The following is a 19,921-nucleotide window of genomic DNA, read 5'->3' on the forward strand; positions in this document are numbered from 1 at the left end:
CCTTTAGCCTTAAGAAATATATCCAACTCCTTCTTGAATATATTTAATGAACTGGCCTCCACCGCCTTCTGTGGTAAAGAGTTCCACAGGTTCACCACTCTCTGGGTGAAGAAATTCCTCCTCATTTCTGTCTTAAATGGCCTACCCTTTATCCTTAGACTGTGTCCCCTGGTTCTGGACTCCCCGACCATCGGGAACATCCTTCCTGCATCTAGTCTGTCCAGTCCTGTCAGAATTTTATAAGTTTCAATGAGATCTCCTCTCATTCTCCTAAACTCCAGTGAGTACAAGTCCAATCGACCCAATCTTTCCTCATACGTCATTCCTGCCATCCCAGGTATCAGCCTGGTGAATCTTCGTTGAACTCCTTCCATGGCAAGAACATCCTTCCTCAGATAAGGTGACCAAAACTGCACACAATACTCAAGATGTGGTCTCACCAAGGCCCTGTACAACTGCAGCAAGACATCCTTGTTCCTGTACTCAGGGATGTCTTGCTGCAGTTGTACAGGGCCTTGGTGAGACCACATCTTGATCATTTCTATTAACCGGGTACCATCCACCATCCACCACAATACTGTGTGTCTTCTGTTGACAGCACTGCATTAACTTGTGGATATGCAGGACAGTTTATATGAAGCTGCCATAATTGACAATCATTGCTCCTCTTTCACCAGTGGGAAGTTGCACTGCCTGACGTGGCCTTGGACCATACAGGCCAGAATGCCACAGCTTTAATTCTCGGTATGCACAGAGCGAACTTGTCTCAAACATGGCAGCAGTTAGGGCACTAAAATTGGTCCCAATTGCCCCTGAGCTAAAAAGAGGAACTTCTTGACTTCAAGACTTGAACACAAAAATGTAGCACTGAGGGAGTGCTGCGCTGTCGGAGGTGCCGTTTTTAGGATGAGATGTTAAACCAAGGCCCTCCCAGAGACCTGATTCCTATCCAAATGCACATCAAATGAAGACAGAATCGGCTTTGGCTGTGATGCCCTCCATGTCGGAATAGGCTGTCCAACACTCAACAACAGTAAGTAGCTATTTCAGGAGATGTGCTGGTTTACCTTGAGATAGGTAGACATGGAATCACGTGAAAGCAGTGCCATGGAGATTGATCACGAAAGGCAGTGGAAGCGGGTGGAATGGGCAACCATATTGGAAGGTTGAGGAGTGCCATGGGTTCTTTTACATCCACCTTAACAGGCGGGCAGGATGTTGGTTTAACATCTCATCCAAAAGACAGCACCTGCAGCTATGCAGCACTCTCTCAGAACTGCACTGAAGTGACAGTCTCGATTATCTGTTCGTCCTGGGGTGGACTCAGAAACTAGACAGCTGGCACTGAACCAAGCTGACACTTAGGATAATCCAAAAGTAGTGGAAGGAATGGGTCACAGAGAGGAAATGGTGCTTGCAGTGGTCCTGCCAGATCTGGCAGTGGACGACCAGGTCAATCAAATGCCAGGCGGACTCACATTTGTGGCCCTCAGACTTGAGGGTGACCATCGCCGAATCCCCCACCATCAACATCCTGGGGGGTCCCCACTGACCAGAAACTTAACTGGACCAGCCCCACATAAATACTGTGGCTACAAGAGCAGGTCAGAGGCTGGGTATTCTGTGGCAAGTGTCTCACCTCCTGACTCCCCAAAGCCTTTCCACCATCTACAAGGCACAAGTCAGGAGTGTGATGGAATACTCTCCACTTGCCTGGATGAGTGCAGCTCCAACAACACTCAAGAAGCTCGACACCATCCAGGACAAAGCAGCCCGTTTGATTGGTACCGCATCCACCACTTTAAACATTCACTCCTTCCACCACCGGCGCACCGTGGCTGCAGTGTGTACCATCTACAAGATGCACTGCAGCAACTCGCCAAGGCTTCTTCGACAGCACCTCCCAAACCCACGACCTCTTCCACCTAGAAGGACAAGGGCAGCAGGCGCATGGGAACACCACCACCTCCAAGTTCCCCACCAAGTCACACACCAGCCTGACTTGGAAATATATCAGCCGTTCCTTCATCGTCGCTGAGTCAAAATCCTGGAACTCCCTCCCTAACAGCACTGTGGGAGCACCTTCGCCACACGGACTGCAGCGGTTCAAGAAGACGGCTCACCACCACCTTCTCAAGGGCAAACTAGGGATGAGCAATAAATGCTGGCCTTGCCAGTGACACCCACATCCCATAAAAACGAATTTACAAAAAAGAATTAAAAAGGGTGGAATCTGCAGAACAGCGGAAGACCATGGGAAACTTGGTGGGGATAAGGACAGAATAAGGGGTCGGCCATTTAAGGCGGAGATGAGGAGGAATTTCTTCACTCAGAGGGTTGTGAATCTTTGGAATTCTCTACCCCAGAGGGCTGTGGATGTTGAATCATTGAGTATATTCAAGGCTGAGATCAATAGATTCTTGGGCACTAGGGGAATCAAGGGATATGGGGATAGCACGGGAAAGTGGAGTTGAGGTAGAAGATCAGCCATGATCTTATTGAATGGCGGAGCAGGCTCAAGGGGCCGAATGGCCTACTCCTGCTCCTAATTCTTATGTTCTGAAGACAGGTTAAAGAAGGAACCAAAGGAGCTGATAAGCAGATCAAGAGACAGCAATGTTATGGCAGGTGGAGGACCAGAGGAGAAGCGATTGGGGCTTAGAAATTAGATCGTGCCCGAATTGGAGCGTGGTCCAGGTGCAATGCAGGTGCCTAATGAGGCTGCCAACGAGCCCACAGCAAACTGGTCCGCTGGCTTCCTTAGGATAGTACTGGCGAGCGGCGGGCACACTGTGGCGGCCCCAAAGGCAGCTCGCTAGTAGCGGCGGGCAGCATGATCGGCTGGCTCGGATGCTGGCCTTGGGAGAGTCTGGAGAGGGAGTCAAGTGGTGGGGGGGCGCAGAGGGCAAGTGGGGGGTGAGCAGTGCCAGACTTTGCCCATCAAAAATTGCATCATTCTTAATAGGTTCGGGCCACTTGCCTGGAAACGCCCCTTCCCCTGGCGGGGGCCACTCCTGCCCATCTGGATGCCGGTACACCTCATCTCACTTGGCGTATCAGCCTCCAGTACTACACTGGATTCCAAATGAGCCAGGGAAGTGGGACCTCCAGCTCCACTCCCTGACGACATTTGACTTGCAAGTGTTGAACGGAGGTTCCGTCCCTAACAAGGCGTCTTGGAAATCTCGGAAATGATTCAGTGTAACTGGGTCCCTGCCAGTTTCCAATTGTTTCCATCGGCCGCCTGCTAGATTTACAGTGGGACCCCCAATGGATTATCAGGTCTTCTTTATATGAAGAAGTACTTCTTGATGTCAATTCTGAACTTACCGTTTGGCATTTTGTAGCCTCATCCCCTAGTCCTAAAGTCATGGCTTTACTTGAAATAGTGCTCAGGATCAATCTTTTCTATGCCATTTAGTATCTCATATATCTCTTTATGGTCCTGTGATAAATCCATGTAGTGAGACAAGAACTCGAAGAGGCCAGATATTAGAATTAGTCCAGGTACTTTATTAACAACTGAGTAGCAACCATACAATCCTGCATCCTGGCATTCCACCTTTGCTGAACTTGACAGGAAGCAACCCCTGACCTTAACAGGAAGCAACCCCTGACCTTAGCAGCAGCATTGGCTACAGCACCACCTGGTGGATAACCTTAATCATAACATCCCAGATTACTATATCCCTCCCCCCATAAGATTTCAGTATGAATTTCTTAACAAACAACCATTCCTAAGGGTCACATAAGAAGTCTCCATTCACCATGTTCCATACTTGACGAATCTAACAGGTCAGTATCAATCTCTCTGGTGGCTTGCAAGCCCTTTGTGAACATCTGACAGTAAAGTCCCTGCTTCTTTGTGGTGAAGCCACCAGCTGCTCCTGAGCAGTGCTCGGAGTATCTGACTCTGCAACGATGGTTTCCTCTTGACGAATGGGTTCCTGTGGAATTGTCTCTGTCCCTGGTGGTGGCACCACAGATGCACTTGGATAACTGGGGGCAAACCTGTCCTCAGCCATTGCATCTGGAACCTTCATTTCAATTTCCCCTTGTCTGGTAAGTATCTGACCTACATGTCTGCGTACTACCCTACCATCACCCAACATGACCTTGTATGATACGAGACTGGTCATTGAGTCTATGAAGCCAGGAATCCACTTGGGTCCATAACTGAAATTCCTGGTAAGGACCGCATCTCCTTCTCCAAAACTTCGGCTCTTTGTTCTTTTGTCATCGTTCTCTTTTTGTTTGTTTTGTCTGTTTTCCATTTTCCTTTTTAGGTCTGGGTGGACAAGGTCAAGAGTGGAGCGTAGTCTATGACCTAATAACATCTCAGCAGGAGAGGGTCCTGTGGTGGATTGAACTGTTATTCTGTAGCTGAACAGAACTCGTGACACTTTGGCTGCTAAACTCCCTTCTGCACTTTTTTTCATCATCTCTTTAAATGTTTGTACGGCTCTCTCCGCAAGTCCATTTGAGGACGGATGATATGGAGCCGAGGTCACCTGCACTATGCCATTTTTTCTCAAGAACTCTTTTGTCTCTGTACTCACAAAACAAGTGGCATTGTCACTTACCACGATCTCCGGTAGCCCTTGATTACTGAAGCTCCGACGCAGGCAGTCTATAGTAGTAGAATTTACAGGATAAACATCCATCCATTTGGAATGTGCATCAATGATTATGAGGAACATCTTCCGCATGAATGGACCCGCATAATCTAAGTGCAATCTTCTCCATGGTTTATCCGGCCACTCCCAGGGGTGGAGAGGAGCCGCTGCTGGTGCCTTCCGGTGTTCCTGACAAGTGCTGCATGTCTTGACTAGATTTTCTATCTCCTCATCTAGCTTTGGCCACCACAAGTAACACCTAGCCAAGGCTTTCATACGCGAGACCCCAGGATGACACTGATGTAGTTGCTCTAGGATAGACTGTCGTGCTAGCTGTGGAATAATCACTCGTGCTCCCCACAACACGCAACCATCCTGCACACTCAGCTCTGTTTTCCTGACACTGTAGGGTGTGAAGTCAGCCCCTTCCGGATGCTGTGGCCATCCCCTCACCTCATATTCTCGAACTCTAGACAGTACTGGATCTTTACCTGTCCATGTTCTTACTTGCTCTGCAGTCACAAGTGCCATGTCAGTGTCCTCCAACATCAAAACTCTGTCCTCTGGAGCTGCACAGATAGGTGTGCCTGGCAGAGGAAGACGGCTCAAGGCATCTGCATTCCCATGGTACTTGCCAGCCTTGTAGACGATGACATACTCATATACCCTCAACGTCACGACCCACCTCTGGATCCGGGGTGACACCATCTGTGGAACTGCTTTCATTTCATTGAAAAGAGAGATAAGAGGTTTATGATCGCTGCATATAGTGAACTTCCTGCCATATATGTACTTGTGGAACCTCTGTAACCCAAACATTACTGCTAACCTCTCTTTGTCTAACTGGGAATAGTTTTTTTCCGCAGGTGTTAGAGTTCGGGACATAAACCCTATTGGTCTTTCAGTTCCTTCTTCCATGCAGTGTGAAAGAACTGACCCCACCCCATAAGTGGAAGTGTCACAAGAGAGATTTGATGTCTTTCTCTGCATTGTAGTGAACCAGCACATCCGACGACAGCATCAGTTTCTTGGGCTGTTCAAATGAAACCCCCTGCTCCTCTCCCCACTGCCATTGTGTCTCCTTGCGCAGTAGTTTGTGAAGAGGTGCTAACACAGTTGACAAGTTTGGTAAAAACCTGTTATAATAGTTCAGCAGTCCCAGGTAAACTTTTAACTCAGCCACATTTGTAGGAGCAGGGGCATCCTGCAGTGCTTGTACCTTCTCCTTGAGTGGATGGAGCCCGGTGGCGTCCACTCTGTGTCCCAGGAACACTGCCTCATTCCCCAGGAAAGTGCACTCACTCCTCTTGAGCCGGAACCCTGCCCTCTCCAATCTCTGTAGTACCTCTCTCAGAGTGCTCAGATGCTCCTGGTCGGTTCTTCCTGTCACCAGAATGTCATCCAGATAGATGGAAACATGTGGAATCCCTTGCAGTGCACCTTCGATTGTCCTCTGGAAGATAGCTGGACTATATGAGACACCAAACGGTAAGCGGTTATATGTAAACAAGCCCTTGTGTGTATTTATGGTGACATACTTCTTTGATTTGTCATCCAGTGTAATCTGCAAGTAGGCATGACTCATATCCAACTTTGTGAATTTCTTTCCACCAGCCAGGTTTGCAAAGAGATCCTTTGTTTTGTGAATCGGATACTGCTCTAGTTTGGACACCCGATTGACTGTCAATTTATAGTCTCCACAGAGTCTTACCGAATTGTCCGGTTTTAAAACAGGTACTATGGGAGCTGCCCATTCCAAACATTTCACTGGCTCCAGTGTGTTCTCTCTCAATAGACAGTCAAGCTCAGCCTCTACCTTTGGCTTCATGGCATAAGGCACAGGTTGTTGTTTAAAAAACCTTGGTGGTGCCTCCTTGTCTACATAAATCTTAGCTGGGGGGGCCATTAAATGTGCCAAGTTCCTCCTTGAACACATTCTCATGTTCACTCAACACTTCTTGCAAAGTCAACTGTTTGCCCGCATCTATTTGATGTACTGCTCCCCAGTCTAATTTAAGTTCTTTTATCCAGCCCCGACCTAACAGGTTTGGTCCGGTACCCGATACTATAACTACAGGTAGCTGTTCCACTATGTCCCTGTGTTGCACAGTTACCTTAGCTGTACCTAATGTTGCTACTCATTCACCTGTATATGTTTTAAGGTGCAGGGAGCAAGGCTTTAACTCTGGAACTTTTGCACGGTTCCACAATTTTGAGTACTCTGCCTTGTTCATTATGGACATGCCGCACCCTGTATCCACTTCAAAGTTCACCTTAGAGTCATTTACTGTCAGTTGCAATGTGATAGGAGCCACTTTCGGGATGTTCTCTAACATGCTATACATTATGAACATGTCCTCTTCTTCCTCAGCTTCCCCGCTGATGTGGTGTGCTCCATGTTTTTTCACTTCTCTCCCTTGGTTTTGCTGTCCTACCCCTTTTGGTTTGGATTCCTCCACAGGTGATTTCGCCCTGCAAGCTCGTTTTATGTGTCCTTGTTTCCCACACTTGTAGCACTTTTCCTCCAGAAACCGGCATTCACTCGCCAGGTGATCGCCCTTGCATCTATAACATGCCTTCACATGCTCACGTTGTGGTTTCTGATGCATGTTCAACTTGTGCACAACAACCTGACCTGCAACTTGCATAGCATTAGCCCTGTCTGAACCCTGTATTTCTTTTATATCTCGGTTCACTGTCTCTATGGCTTGAGCAAGTTCCAATGCTTTTTCATAAGTAAGCCCAGTCTCGGATAATAATCTACGTTGCATTCGGTCGTCCATTATTCCGCAAACTAGCCTATCTCTCAGCATTTCCTTCAGGTTGTTCCCATAATTGCAATCTTGTGCCAATTTACGCAACACCGTGACATAGTCCATTACACTCTCTTCTTTTCTGTTCCTTGAATTAAACTTGAACTGCTGTACAATCTCACTAGGCTTAGGGTTGAAATGTTCTTTGAGCAAGGCCACTAATTCAACAAATGATTTGTCTCCAGGCTTTTCAGGACTGAGCAGATTCCTCATCAAACTGTAGGTCTGGCTTCCCACTGAACTAAGCAGAATGGCTTTCCTTTTTCCGGCATCATTTATTTCATTTGCTTCGAAAAAATAACCCAATGCTTCACAGTATTCCTCCCAAGTTTGTGCTTGAATATCAAAAGCGGAGACCGTTCCTACCGTGGCAGCCATGCTTCCGTCCAATTTGCAGCTAACTTTAGCTCGTGAGTTTGTTCTTTAAAAGTCCCGGCAGACTTCACTTTTTCGTGCAGTGTCCTTTTTACCTCGTCACCAAATGTGATAAATCCATGTAGTGAGACAAGAACTCGAAGAGGCCAGATATTAGAATTAGTCCAGGTACTTTATTAACAACTGAGTAGCAACCATACAATCCTGCATCCTGGCATCCCACCTTTGCTGAACTTGACAGGAAGCAACCCCTGACCTTAACAGGAAGCAACCCCTGACCTTAGCAGCAGCATTGGCTACAGCACCACCTGGTGGATAACCTTAATCATAACATCCCAGATTACTATAGGTCCCCTCTTATACATCTCCTTTCAATGGTGAAGAGCACAAGTTTTTATAACCTTTCTCATCCATGCCTTTGTTATCTCTAGACTTGACTATTCCAGTGCACTCCTGGCCGGCCTCCCACGTTCTACCCTCTGTAAACTTGAGGTCATTCAAAACTCTGCTGCCCGTGTCCGAACTCCTGTTCATCCATCACCCCTGTGCTCGCTGACCTACATTGGCTCCAGGTTAAGCAGCGCCTCGATTTTAAAATTCTCATCCTTGTTTTCAAATCCCTTCATGGCCTCGCCCCTCCCTATCTCTGTAATCTCCTCCAGCCCCACAACCCCCCCAAGATATCTGCGCTCCTCTACTTCTGGTCTCTTGAGCATCCCTGATTATAATCGCTCCACCATTGGTGGCCGTGCCTTCAGCTGCCAAAGCCCTAAGCTCTGGAATTCCCTCCCTAAACCTCTCCTCCTCTCTACCTCTCTTTCCTCCTTTAAGACGCTCCTCATTACAACAGTGACTATGCTCCAAAAGTACTTCATTGACTGTAATGCGCTTTGAGACGTCCAGTGGTCGTGAAAGGCGCTATAGAAATGCAAGTCTTTTTTTTTCTTCTTTTCAAAACCTAACTCTTTGGCCAAGCTTTTGGTCATCTGCTCTAATATCTCCTTATGTGGCTCGGTGACAAATTTTGTTTGATAATCGCTCCTGTGAAGCGCCTTGGGACGTTTTACTACGTCAAAGGCGCTATATAAATGCAAGTTGTTGTTTCTTCATAACTCGTCCTTTGACTATAGGGAGCAGCCTCATCGCCCTTCTCCGCACACCATCTCATGCCACAATTGTTAATCCTTTGCATGAACATTATGACATATCGAGGGCACAGCGTGGACAGATAGCCAGTGTTCACTCTGACTTTGAAGTCAGTGTCATAACTTTGAAGCGTCATTATCACATTGCTGTGTGTGGGAGCTTGCTGTGCAGAAATTGCTGTGCTGCCCGCGTTTCCCACATTACAATGGTGGCTACACTTCAAAAAAAAAGTACTTCATTGGCTGTAAAGCGCTCCGGGACGTGAAAGACGCTATAGAAATGCAAGTCTTTCTTTGTAACTGACCAAGGCAACACTCTCTTTTCCCAACAGGAATAACAATCAGGTCAGCAGGTTGTAATCGAATCTCAAAATTCGGATGATGGTTACGAACCACTCAGGCTGTTCTCCCATGGTTTATGGGAAGTCATTTGAACCTCTTGATGAAGTTATTTGCCCGCAGTCGCATTCATTACTCGCAATAAAAACATGTTCATTACCAGAAAGACCTTTCCAGAACATTCATGTCCTGCCTCGCCTGTAGCTGTGGGTAAAAAAAAGAAGTAATTTGGTTGTATTTGTGATCGCGCGGCTGAAATGCTGCAGCACAAAAAAAAAGCCAAGCGAAGGGATCACAGAAATATCACACTTAACTCTTTATTTCTGTGTTGTGTACAAAGGATTTCAAGGACGCTTCGCTGAGATGGGAGGAGGGGAACCACCTCAAAAAATAAAGCTCTTCGCTCACTTTAACTTGGGTAGAAATTAGAAAATTATTTCCTGGCGTAGCTCTGTACCACATGGCATTAGGAAGACCATCTGGAAGTGAAGCTGGAAACCCGATATTGTGCAATTTGGAAACAAAATTATTTAGGGTTTCTTTAAAAAAAAAATACCCTGTAAATTAAAAGTACTTTGTGAACAGGAATGAATGCCATTCAGAGAATTTTAAAATCCTGTTTAAATAACTATTTGCCCAGTGCAGGGGAATGTATAAATGCAGTGCCTTTTAAAACAGTTCGCCAGCGTCTGTGTCTGTCAGTGAACCTTGGCAACAAAGTTAATTAAAAAAAAAGGGAAGCAAGATCACAATTTGAGAAAGGTTCCTTTTATGCTGAATGATTGCTCAACCAATAAAACAGCACGCTTCTGGTAATCACTTCCCCCTTCCTGTCTTATATATATATATATTAAAAAAATCAAAATTTGATATTCATTTACAGCTTCAGAAGTGCCCCATTCGACAATCACGGGCTGAGAACATGTGGCACTGGGAACGTGCAAATTTCTGCACTTAGATACGTGGTCGGGAGAAAAGAAGGGGAGAGGGCTGCTGTTCACTGGAGTAGACCTCCCGTGACTGATGGAGATGGTGTTGGGGGGGGGGAGGGGATTGGTGGCATGGAATGTGCTTGAAATCGCTGTTTGACCAGACATGAGGCCTGCTCACATTCCAGCCTTTTACATAGCTTTCATTGTTCTGTAAATCAGACACAGGCTATGCCTAATGAATAAGGATTTTTCAAAGAGTTCTATTGTTAAATATTGGCTAGCACAGAGGCAGGTGAATGAATGCCTAAATTTTTATTTATCTACGGACAGTAACGTTCATTGCCCTTGGTCACAATATCAAGAGTATATCAATGTTATTTAGGCACTTAAGCCTTCTAAGGATTAAAGCCCAGTCGCTACCTTCTGATTAGTATCAGTCGCAGGCAGCATTGCAAATGGTTGATTTCTTACTATTAGAACCTGAATAAAAGTGACATTTTCTAAAACAGGCAAGATGTCAAAACCTAAAAGAAAACTTTAATCAGAATTTTATTTTGTGGTTTTTTCCGGTTCACCAATTGACCTCACCAACAGCTTAAAACCGACATCGGAACGAGTGTTATTTTCCCCCTGTTCTGAGGTAAGATTGAAAAATGTTGCTCCCATTACAACCTACATTGTAGAGGAGCCATGCGCTGACTGTTACCCTTAGATTGTGAAGCTCCATGTTGATTATAGGAGACAAGATATTTAAGGCTAAACCTAAACCTCAATAATCTTGGATCATCACATCTCAAGCGACACGTTGATTTTCACTGGTAAAAACCGAAGATGGAGTATTTAGTTTAAAGAAAGCTTTGCTGTTCTGTTTTAAATCCCTTTCATGTTTCTTTGTGCCACTAGTTCCCACCCAAGCAGTGTCAGCCGTGGCTCAGTGGGCAGCACTCTCACTTCTGAGTCAGAAGGTTGTGGGTTCAAGTCCCACTCCATGAGACTTGAGCACATAAATCTAGGCTGACACTCGCAGTGCTGAGGGAGTGCTGCACTATCGGAGGTGCCGTCTTTCACATGAGACGTTAAACCGCGGCCCCGTCTGCTCTCTCAGGTGGATGTAAAAGATCCCACGACACTATTTTGAAGAAGAGAAGGGGAGTTCTCCCCGGTGTCCTGGGCCAATATTTATCCCTCAATCAACATCACTAAAAACAGATTATCATGTTGCTGTTTTGTGGGATCTTGCTGTGCGCAAATTGGCTGCCGTGTTACCTACATTACAACAGTGACTGCACTTCAAAAATTACTTAGCTGTAAAGCGCTTTGGGACATCTTGGGGTTGTGAAAGGTGCTATAGAAATGCAAGACTTTCTTTTTTTTCAAACATACATAATTTTGCATTCATCATTTACCAGTCCTGAATTACCATTCACTGTTCTCTGGTCAACATTCCCCACCCACCATTATACAGTCACCAAAAATCGCCCCTGGCCACCATGCACCATTGCACTGTTCCCCAAACAAAGTACAAACAAGACACCTCCGCATGAACTCCTATCAGTGCCACTCTGTAAGCAGTTGCTAGAAATTGCACAGGGTAACCGAAGGATATATTGGGGTTGAGTTTGACTTTGTGCATTAGTGTAAAATGGGCGATAGCGAGTCGGAAGTCAGTATAGAACTAGGGCGGGGGGGCATAGTCTCAGGATAAGGGGTCGGCCATTTAAGACTGAGATGGGGAGAAACTTCTTCACTCAGAGGGTGATGAATCTTTGGAATTCTCTACCCCAGAGGGCTGTGGAGGCTCAGTCATTGAGTATATTCAACACAGAGATCGATAGATTTTTGGATATTAAGGGAATCAAGGGATATGGGGATAGTGCAGGAAAGTGGAGTTGAGGTAGAAGATCAGCCATGATCTTATTGAATGGCGGAGCAGGCTCGAGGGGCCGTTTGGCCGACTCCTGCTCCTAATTCTTATGTTCTAATGATTCGCTATCACTTGTTCTACACGGTCGCTTAAAGTCAAGATCTACCCCAATCAGTTTGAAGTCTGTTGACACACACTGCAGGCTGAGCAGGAAAACTATTATTGATTCGCCGTACTCCTGACAAAGTGAAGTTATTTCTGTCCAAAAAAAATGAATTATCCAATTAAGCAATTGAAATAAAATAGCACAGAAGGCTTTTTTTTTTAGCACAATTCGAAATTGAATTATCCAGAGATTTAAATGAAGCTGATCAGCAGGAGAAGACTATTGGTCTCATTTTAGGAGGATTGTGAAATGTACATTAGTGTCTTGATGCCATTTTTGGAAATATAAATATTTATATCAATTACATTAGAAAAATGATGTCACTTTCAATAGACTAACCAGCGGCCAATATAAATCATTGCTTGCCTTTATACTTAGTGAAGTACCATAATTACCTCACCTGCACTTCACAGAACAACCTGTGTCTTTTCACCTCCTTCTACGGCCTCCGGCATTAAGAGCTCTTCAGCAGGGGTCACGGATTTTTATTACGTTTATACTTCTTCCAACTGCTCGCGTGATCTTTGATGTTTAGGCCAGAAAATTCATGACCGTGCAGAAAACGGGAGGAAACGGCCCGGAGATTGGGGCGGCTGACGGAACTCACACGGCCGATATTTGGGACTGGAATATGTGTGCGCTTTCTGCGAGTGCTCCCACACAGCCTGAGGGAGCGTTCATACTTGGGAGCACAGGCAGCAGACAGGAATTTAAAGCGCTCCAGTAGCCATTTAAATGGCTGCATTCCCGCCTACAACACAAGGCAAGGAATTTTGAGCCAGTCACATTCCGACGCCATTGATGCTCCGTGCCCACACACATCCAGGTTCAACAGATGCCACACTCGAATGAAGTGCGCTCATCTGATGTTTATTTTTTGTGTTATTTCAATAAACTGATTCAATTCGCCTTCAGCTTCAAACGTCAGACAGCAGATAGTGGCTGAAGCGATGTAAAGGAGGCCCACCCACCCACCTTTGGCACTAAAGGGCACTTTCCACAGGAAAGAGCAGTGAAAGAAGCAAGCGATCATTGACAGGCTGTAAACCGCCCGAGTGCAAATGCGGAAGAAGCTGGCAGACCTGAGGAAAGCCGTCAAGGCTACCTGACAATTTCCTCTACCAAATAGCTGCCTTAAGTGTGATGTGGAGATGCCGGTGTTGGACTGGGGTGGACAAATGTAAGAAGTCACACAACACCAGGTTATAGTCCAACAGCTTTATTTGAAATCACAAGCTTTCGGAGCGCTGCTCCTTCGTCAGGTGAAGTGGAGAGATGCATATAGGCACAGCATATATAATCAGAGAATACTGCCAGATGATTACAGGTAATCTTTCTAACTGCCCTTTATCACACCTCGGCAGAGAGATAATCACAGCAAAGGTGTGAATGGTGTCCAAACAGGTCAGTCAGGAAAACATTACATCAAAGAACAATGAGGTGTTAAGTGCACATGCATGGACGTATTTCCCCATAACTTAGTACCCTTTTCGATTTCCCCTATCTACCATACAACCCTTTGCAGGCTTACCAAGACTGAGATTGCTAGGTTTTTGTGCGGTATGGGTGTCAAGGGATATGGAGCTAAGGCAGGTAAATGGAGTTGAGGTACAGATCAGCCCTGATCTAATTGAATGGTGGAATAGTCTCCAGGGGCTGAATGGCCTCCTCCTGTTCCTATGTAAAAACGCACTTACATCTGAAACTGTAGCCTGTAATCTGAATAGGGTTTCACCCAGCATAACCATCACCTCCGACAGTGCAGCACTCCCTCAGCACTTCACTGGAGTGTAAGCCTAGATTTTTGTGCTCAAGTCTCTGGAGTGGGGCTTGAACCCACGACCTTCTGACTCAGAGGCGAGAGTGTTACCCACTGAGGGGAAGGGGAAGGTGACATTGTAGGGCATGTTGTTTTTGTTATGTCTTCTTCTCACTCCCTCACACACGGGCATACAGTAAAACAGAAAACCATCATACTCAATATATTGCAGCCAGCATTAGATGCTGCTGTTCTGTTCTTGTAGGCCTGGAAGAACAGCCTACCAGTTCTGCGAGTGATTCCAGCATCAACTGTCACGAGCATCCCTGCAGCCAGATGCATCCCTAGAGGATGTACAGGAAACTCTCTTTTAACCGGCACCTAAATAACCAGAAATCTCTGTTAACCGGCAAAATTCAGGAGTAGGTTCAGGTAAGTTTTACTTCATATTAGTGGCAGTTCCTGGATCTGTGGCTGTGTAACTGGGGTTCGTGCACTTGTTGCTAAGCAACAGGGACGCTTGGTCTGTGGCCGGAGTTCCTGCACATGTTGCTAAGCAACAGGGAAGCCTGGATTTGTTGCTGTGTACGGAGCTCTCGTACCTTTTAAACTATACCTCTGTAATCTGGACTTTTTGATAAACCGGCACCACGCCGGTCCCGTCGGTGCCGGATAATAAAGAGTTTCCTGTAGATAGGGCGCTTGAAGAGGCAGCATCAGGGGACACGTCAGGAGGATCGAGTGGTGGTAGAAGAGGGGCAGGAACCCGCTGAATGGAGGGCCAACCTGGTCCCTTCCTCAACTGTAGTGCCCAGGGATTCGATATAAAAGGAATCTGAGCTGCAGTCATCTGAGCTGGACCCAGAAAGCCCTGCAAGATCTGGCTAGGAGTACACAGGAATCCACTAGCTGCATCAGAAGGCTTCTCTGCACGGCAGTCTACAATGGAGGACGTGCCAACTCCAGGGCCATCCCAGTCAGCCTCCACTAGAACCTAGGAATCCTTGAATCAGACGACACAGTGTTTTAAAATGTTCATAATTGGCCTTTAACAAACTAAAACTGGCATTTCTTTATAACTTGTTGATAATGTTTGCTAACCCATTTCTGAAGGGTAGAAATCCTCAAAGTGGTGCTAAACACAAATGAATAATCTCCCAGTCCTTTCTACCAACATACTCCCACTCGTCACTTATCTCCATTTTTCCATTAGCATTAGCAAACAAGTCAAAACATAACCCCTCGTGATAACGCTGTGTTGTGTTTACGCTTTGTTGGTGAAGTGATTCACCACTCAAAAGTTAAGAGGGAAATGCAGGGCCAAATTATAAATGAGAAGTTGTTCAGAAAAATAAAATAACAAATCACATAACTCTGACGCCAAGCCACCTACCTCACAAGTGTCATGCAAACCAACTGGTTAGTAACCCGGTGCGTCCAAGTCATGTGCCCGGCCTCTCCTAGTCTGAGCTTAAAAAATCTGCAATGGATTTTTTTTTAAATCACTGTGACTTATTCTATTTACTGCAATGAAGTTTGGCAGTGATGATGTGCGGATAGTCTCAGAGACTGTGTGATGTAACCAGCTGCACACTGCCTCACCACTTCACCATTTGAAATACAAAATGAAGCTATAAATATCAGCATACATAGCAGGGTTTTGGCTTGGAATAATGCTTCTCCTTCCTCGATTTTCTCCTCTTTTTCTTAAGGCATTTACTCCTGTCGAGGTACAGATCCAGGGGCGCTCGAAGCCTTAGAAACATAGAACAATAGGAGCAGGAGTCGGCATTCGGCCCCTCGAGCCTGCTCCACCATTCAATATGATCATGGCTGATCCTCTATCGCAATACCATATTGACGCTTTCTCCCCATGCCCCTTGATGACTTTTGTGTTTAGAAACATAGAAACAAAGAAGATAGGAGCAGGAGTAGGCCATTCGGCCCCTCGAGCCTGCTCCGCCATTCAATGCGATCATGGCTGATCTTCCAAATTCAGTACCCTGTCCCTGCTTTCTCCCCATACCCCTTGATCCCCTTAGCCTTAAGAAATATATCCAACTCCTTCTTGAATATATTTAATGAATTGGCCTCAACTGTCTTCTGTGGTAGAGAATTCCACAGGTTCACCACTCTCTGGGTGAAGAAATTCCTCCTCATCTCAGTCCTAAATGGCTTACCCCTTATCTTTAGACAGTAACCCCTGGTTCTGGACACCCCCACCATCGGGAACAGCCTTCCTGTATCTAGTCTGTCCAGTCCTGTTAGAATTTTATAAGTTTCAATGAGATCCCCTCTCATTCTTCTAAACTCTAGCGAATATAAGCCCAATCGACCCAATCTCTCCTCATACGTCATTCCTGCCATCCCAGGTATCAAGAAATCTATCTATCTCCTTCTTAAATATATTCAGTGACTTGGCCTCCACAGCCTTCTGTGGTAGAGAATTCCACAGGTTCACCACCCTCTGAGTGAAGAAATTTCTCCTCATCTCAGTTCTAAATGTCCTACCCCGTATCCTGAGACTGTGACCCCTCGTTCTAGACCCCCCAGCCAGGGGAAACATCCTCCCTGCATCCAGTCTGTCTAACCCTGTCAGAATTTTATACGTTTACCAATACCTTTGCCAAGTGCTCATTCTGTGCGGGAGTGTTTACAGTGAGCGTCAGTGGGATAGTTTATCAGGGAGCTTCACAAACTCCTGTACATGGAGTAATCTGTCTACGGCCTATCAGCTCGTTAGATTTGGCTGGCTGGCTCCTCATTCCAGGAGCACCGAGCCCCACTCCCCTCACCAGCAGTAAGCCTGGAGAGGGAACCAAACCGCTATCAGAGCAGCCTCAGCCCAAATCTAGCTAGTCGCCAGAGGCTCTTCACTGCCCGAGACCAGGAGGCTCTACGTCTCAATGCCTAGCACCAGTATAGTGCCCCCTGCCGCCTCTGCCACATCTCCCCTTCTGCCGCTTGTTTTCTTCTTAGGCAGTCCCTCAGAACCGAGGATGACTTGCTTCCACATTAAAAATGAGTTCTCAGTTGACTGATGAGTCCAATGCGGGACCTACAATCTCTGTCACAGGTGGGGCAGACTGTGGTTGAAGGGGCGGGTGGGTGGGGTGCTTGGGTTGACGTGCGCTCCTTGCACTGCCTGCGCTTGACTTCCGCTTGCTCCCGGCGAAGAGACTCGAGGTGTTCGGCGCCTTCCCGGATGCTTCTCCTCCACTTTGTGCGATCTTGGGCTAGGGATTCCCAGGTGTCGGTGGGGATGTTACACTTTTTCAAGGAGGCTTTGAGGGTGTCCTTGAAGCATTTCCTCTGCCCACCTGGGGCTCTCTTGCGGTGTCGGAGCTCCGAGTAGAGCGCTTGTTTTGGGAGTCTCATATTGGGCATGCGGACAATGTGGCCCGTCCATCAGAGCTGATTGAGCGTGGTCAAAGCTTCGATGCTGGGGATGTTGGCCTGAGCAAGAACACTGACATTGGTGCGCCTATCCTGCCAATGAATTTGCAGGATCTTGCGGAGGCAGCATTGGTGGTACCTCTCCAGTGCTTTGAAGTGCCTGCTGTACATGGTCCATATCTCTGAGGCATACAGTAGGGCGGGTATCACTGCTGCTCTGTAGACCATGAGCTTAGTACCGGGTTTGAGGTCCTGGTCTTCAAACACTCTCTTCCTCAGGCAACCGAAGGCTGCACTGACACACTCTGAAGGGTTGCCATCTCTGCCTGGACATATTCCTGGAGGGGTCATCATGTGATCTCCTTCCCCCAGCCGATCCACCCCCGACTCTGGTGGTCGCCCAACATGTCCATCCTCACAGCGCAGCACCTTCCCATGGCCAATTGGAAAGCGAATAGACTCTTTGTTACCCGAATGGATAATCTTTGATGTCAAACAGTCTTTTTTTCCCCCATGTATGAACCGTGGCTCAGTGGGCAGCACCCTCGCCTCTGAGTCAGGAGGTCATGGATTCATAGTTCCACTCCAAGAGACTTGAGCACAAAGATCTAGACTGACACTCCCAGTGCAGTGCTGAGGGAGTGCTGCATTGCCGGAGGTGCCGTCTTTTGGATGAGACGTTAAACTGAGGCTCCGTCTGCTCTGATTTGTTATGTGGATGTAAAAGATCCCATGGCACTATTTTGAAGAAGAGCAGGGGAGTTCTCCCCGGTGTCCTGGGGCCAATATTTATCCCTCAATCAACATCACTAAAACAGATTATCTGGTCATTATCACATTGCTGTTTTGTGGGATCTTGCTGTGTTCAAATTGGCTGCCGCGTTTCCTACATTACAACAATGACTACACTTCAAAAAGTACTTCATTGGCTGTAAAGCGCTTTGGGACATCCTGAGGTCGTGAAAGGCGCTGGAGAAGTGCAAGTCTTTCAAGTCCGATATATTTTAGTACTAGTTCAAAGAAAATTAAAAAATGCCCCTCTGAGTTTTTCTCCCGGGTTTGCTGGCTGCAATGTCCCGGAGATGAATCTTTAATTGTTGAAGACTCCGGGCAATCCAGGAGGGTTGGCGACTCTACCCACTTGTCTGCGGAATTCCGGAGTCTTGCTTTTTCTGCCTTGGCTCCTTGACCCTGGAAAAGTGCAGTTTGGCTGCTCCAGCTAAATGAAGATGGAGGAAAAAAAATACCCAATAATGAATCCCTCTCATACAGAGTAACTTCAGTGAGAATTAAAAGCGCTATTACTGTGATCCCGTAATGACAGAGCAATCCTTCACAGAGAGAGCTAGACAAACAAATGGAAGAATAGGACTGCATCACTATAGGTAAACCGTTCTGTCCTGTCATCCTTGATGTATTTTACTGAAAGCGAGAAAGGGACAAAAGGAAAAATGCACAAATCAGCGTGCCCTGTGCAAGGGTCTTTATTCTGATCCTGAGCATAATCCGACCATGGGGAACATTTAAGAAAGAAAGACTTGCATTTCTATAGCGCCTTTCACAACCTCAGGCCGTCCCAAAGCGCTTCACAGCCAATGAAGTACTTTTTGAAGTGTAGTCACTGTTGTAATGTAGGAAACACAGCAGCCAATTTGCGCACAGCAAGCTCCCACAAACAGCAATGTGATAATGACCAGATAATACGCTTTAGTGATGTTGATTGAGGGATAAATATTGGCCCCAGGACACCGGGGAGAACTCCCCTGCTCTTCGTCAAAATAGTGCCGTGAGATTTTTTACGTTCACCTGAGAGAGCAGACGGGGCCTCGGTTTAACGTCTCATCCAAAAGATGGCATCTCCGACAGTGTGGCACTCCCTCAGCACTGCACTGGTAGTGTCAGCTTAGATTTTTGTGCTCAAGTCTCTGGAGTGGGACTTGAACCCACAACCTTCTGACTCAAGCGAGGGTACTGCCCACTGAGCCACAGCTGACAACGTTACTGCTTAGCCCAATCCTCAGCTGTTTCAGCATTCACACGTACACTTTCCAGGGGTCACTGGATCTGGAGTGGGAACCCCGGCTGAGTATCGCCCTCCCAATGGAGTGCACACTGAGCCCAATTGTAGCACCTTTGTCGCTGGCCCACGGGAGATACGCTAACTCAACATGGACTAGGGATCAAATCTGGGACACTTCTGGTCCGCATGGCTCAATTCCATACTAGGATGCACACTTATTAACAATAACAACAACTTGTATTTATACAGCGCCTTTAACGTAATAAAACATCCCAAGGCGCTTCACAGGAGCGATTATCAAACAAAATTTGACACCGAGCCACATAAGGAGATATTCGGGCAGGTGACCAAAAGCTTGGTCAAAGAGGTAGGTTTTAAGGAGCGTCTTAAAGGAGGAGCGAGAGGTAGAGAGGCGGAGAGGTTTAGGGAGGGAATTCCAGAGCTTAGGGCCCAGGCAGATGAGGGCACGGCCACCAATGGTGGAAGGATTATAATC

At 46.6% G+C, this 19,921-nt stretch overlaps 1 long non-coding RNA gene across 1 annotated transcript in view; it reads right to left on the minus strand.

The window, feature by feature from the left end:
• LOC147103439 (uncharacterized) overlaps nucleotides 1-18,619 on the minus strand; it is a 170,821-nt gene extending 152,202 nt beyond the window's left edge. The window contains exon 1 of the long non-coding RNA XR_015072964.1: nucleotides 15,403-18,619. This is a non-coding gene — a long non-coding RNA (uncharacterized LOC147103439). The remainder of the gene's footprint in view (nucleotides 1-15,402) is intronic.
• Between the last annotated feature and the right edge of the window lie 1,302 nt (nucleotides 18,620-19,921).

The sequence above is a fragment of the Somniosus microcephalus genome, chromosome 20 (genome assembly GCF_052327205.1).
Source record: "Somniosus microcephalus isolate GS21.2 chromosome 20, FLI_Smic_1.0, whole genome shotgun sequence".
Lineage (NCBI taxonomy): Eukaryota > Metazoa > Chordata > Chondrichthyes > Squaliformes > Somniosidae > Somniosus > Somniosus microcephalus.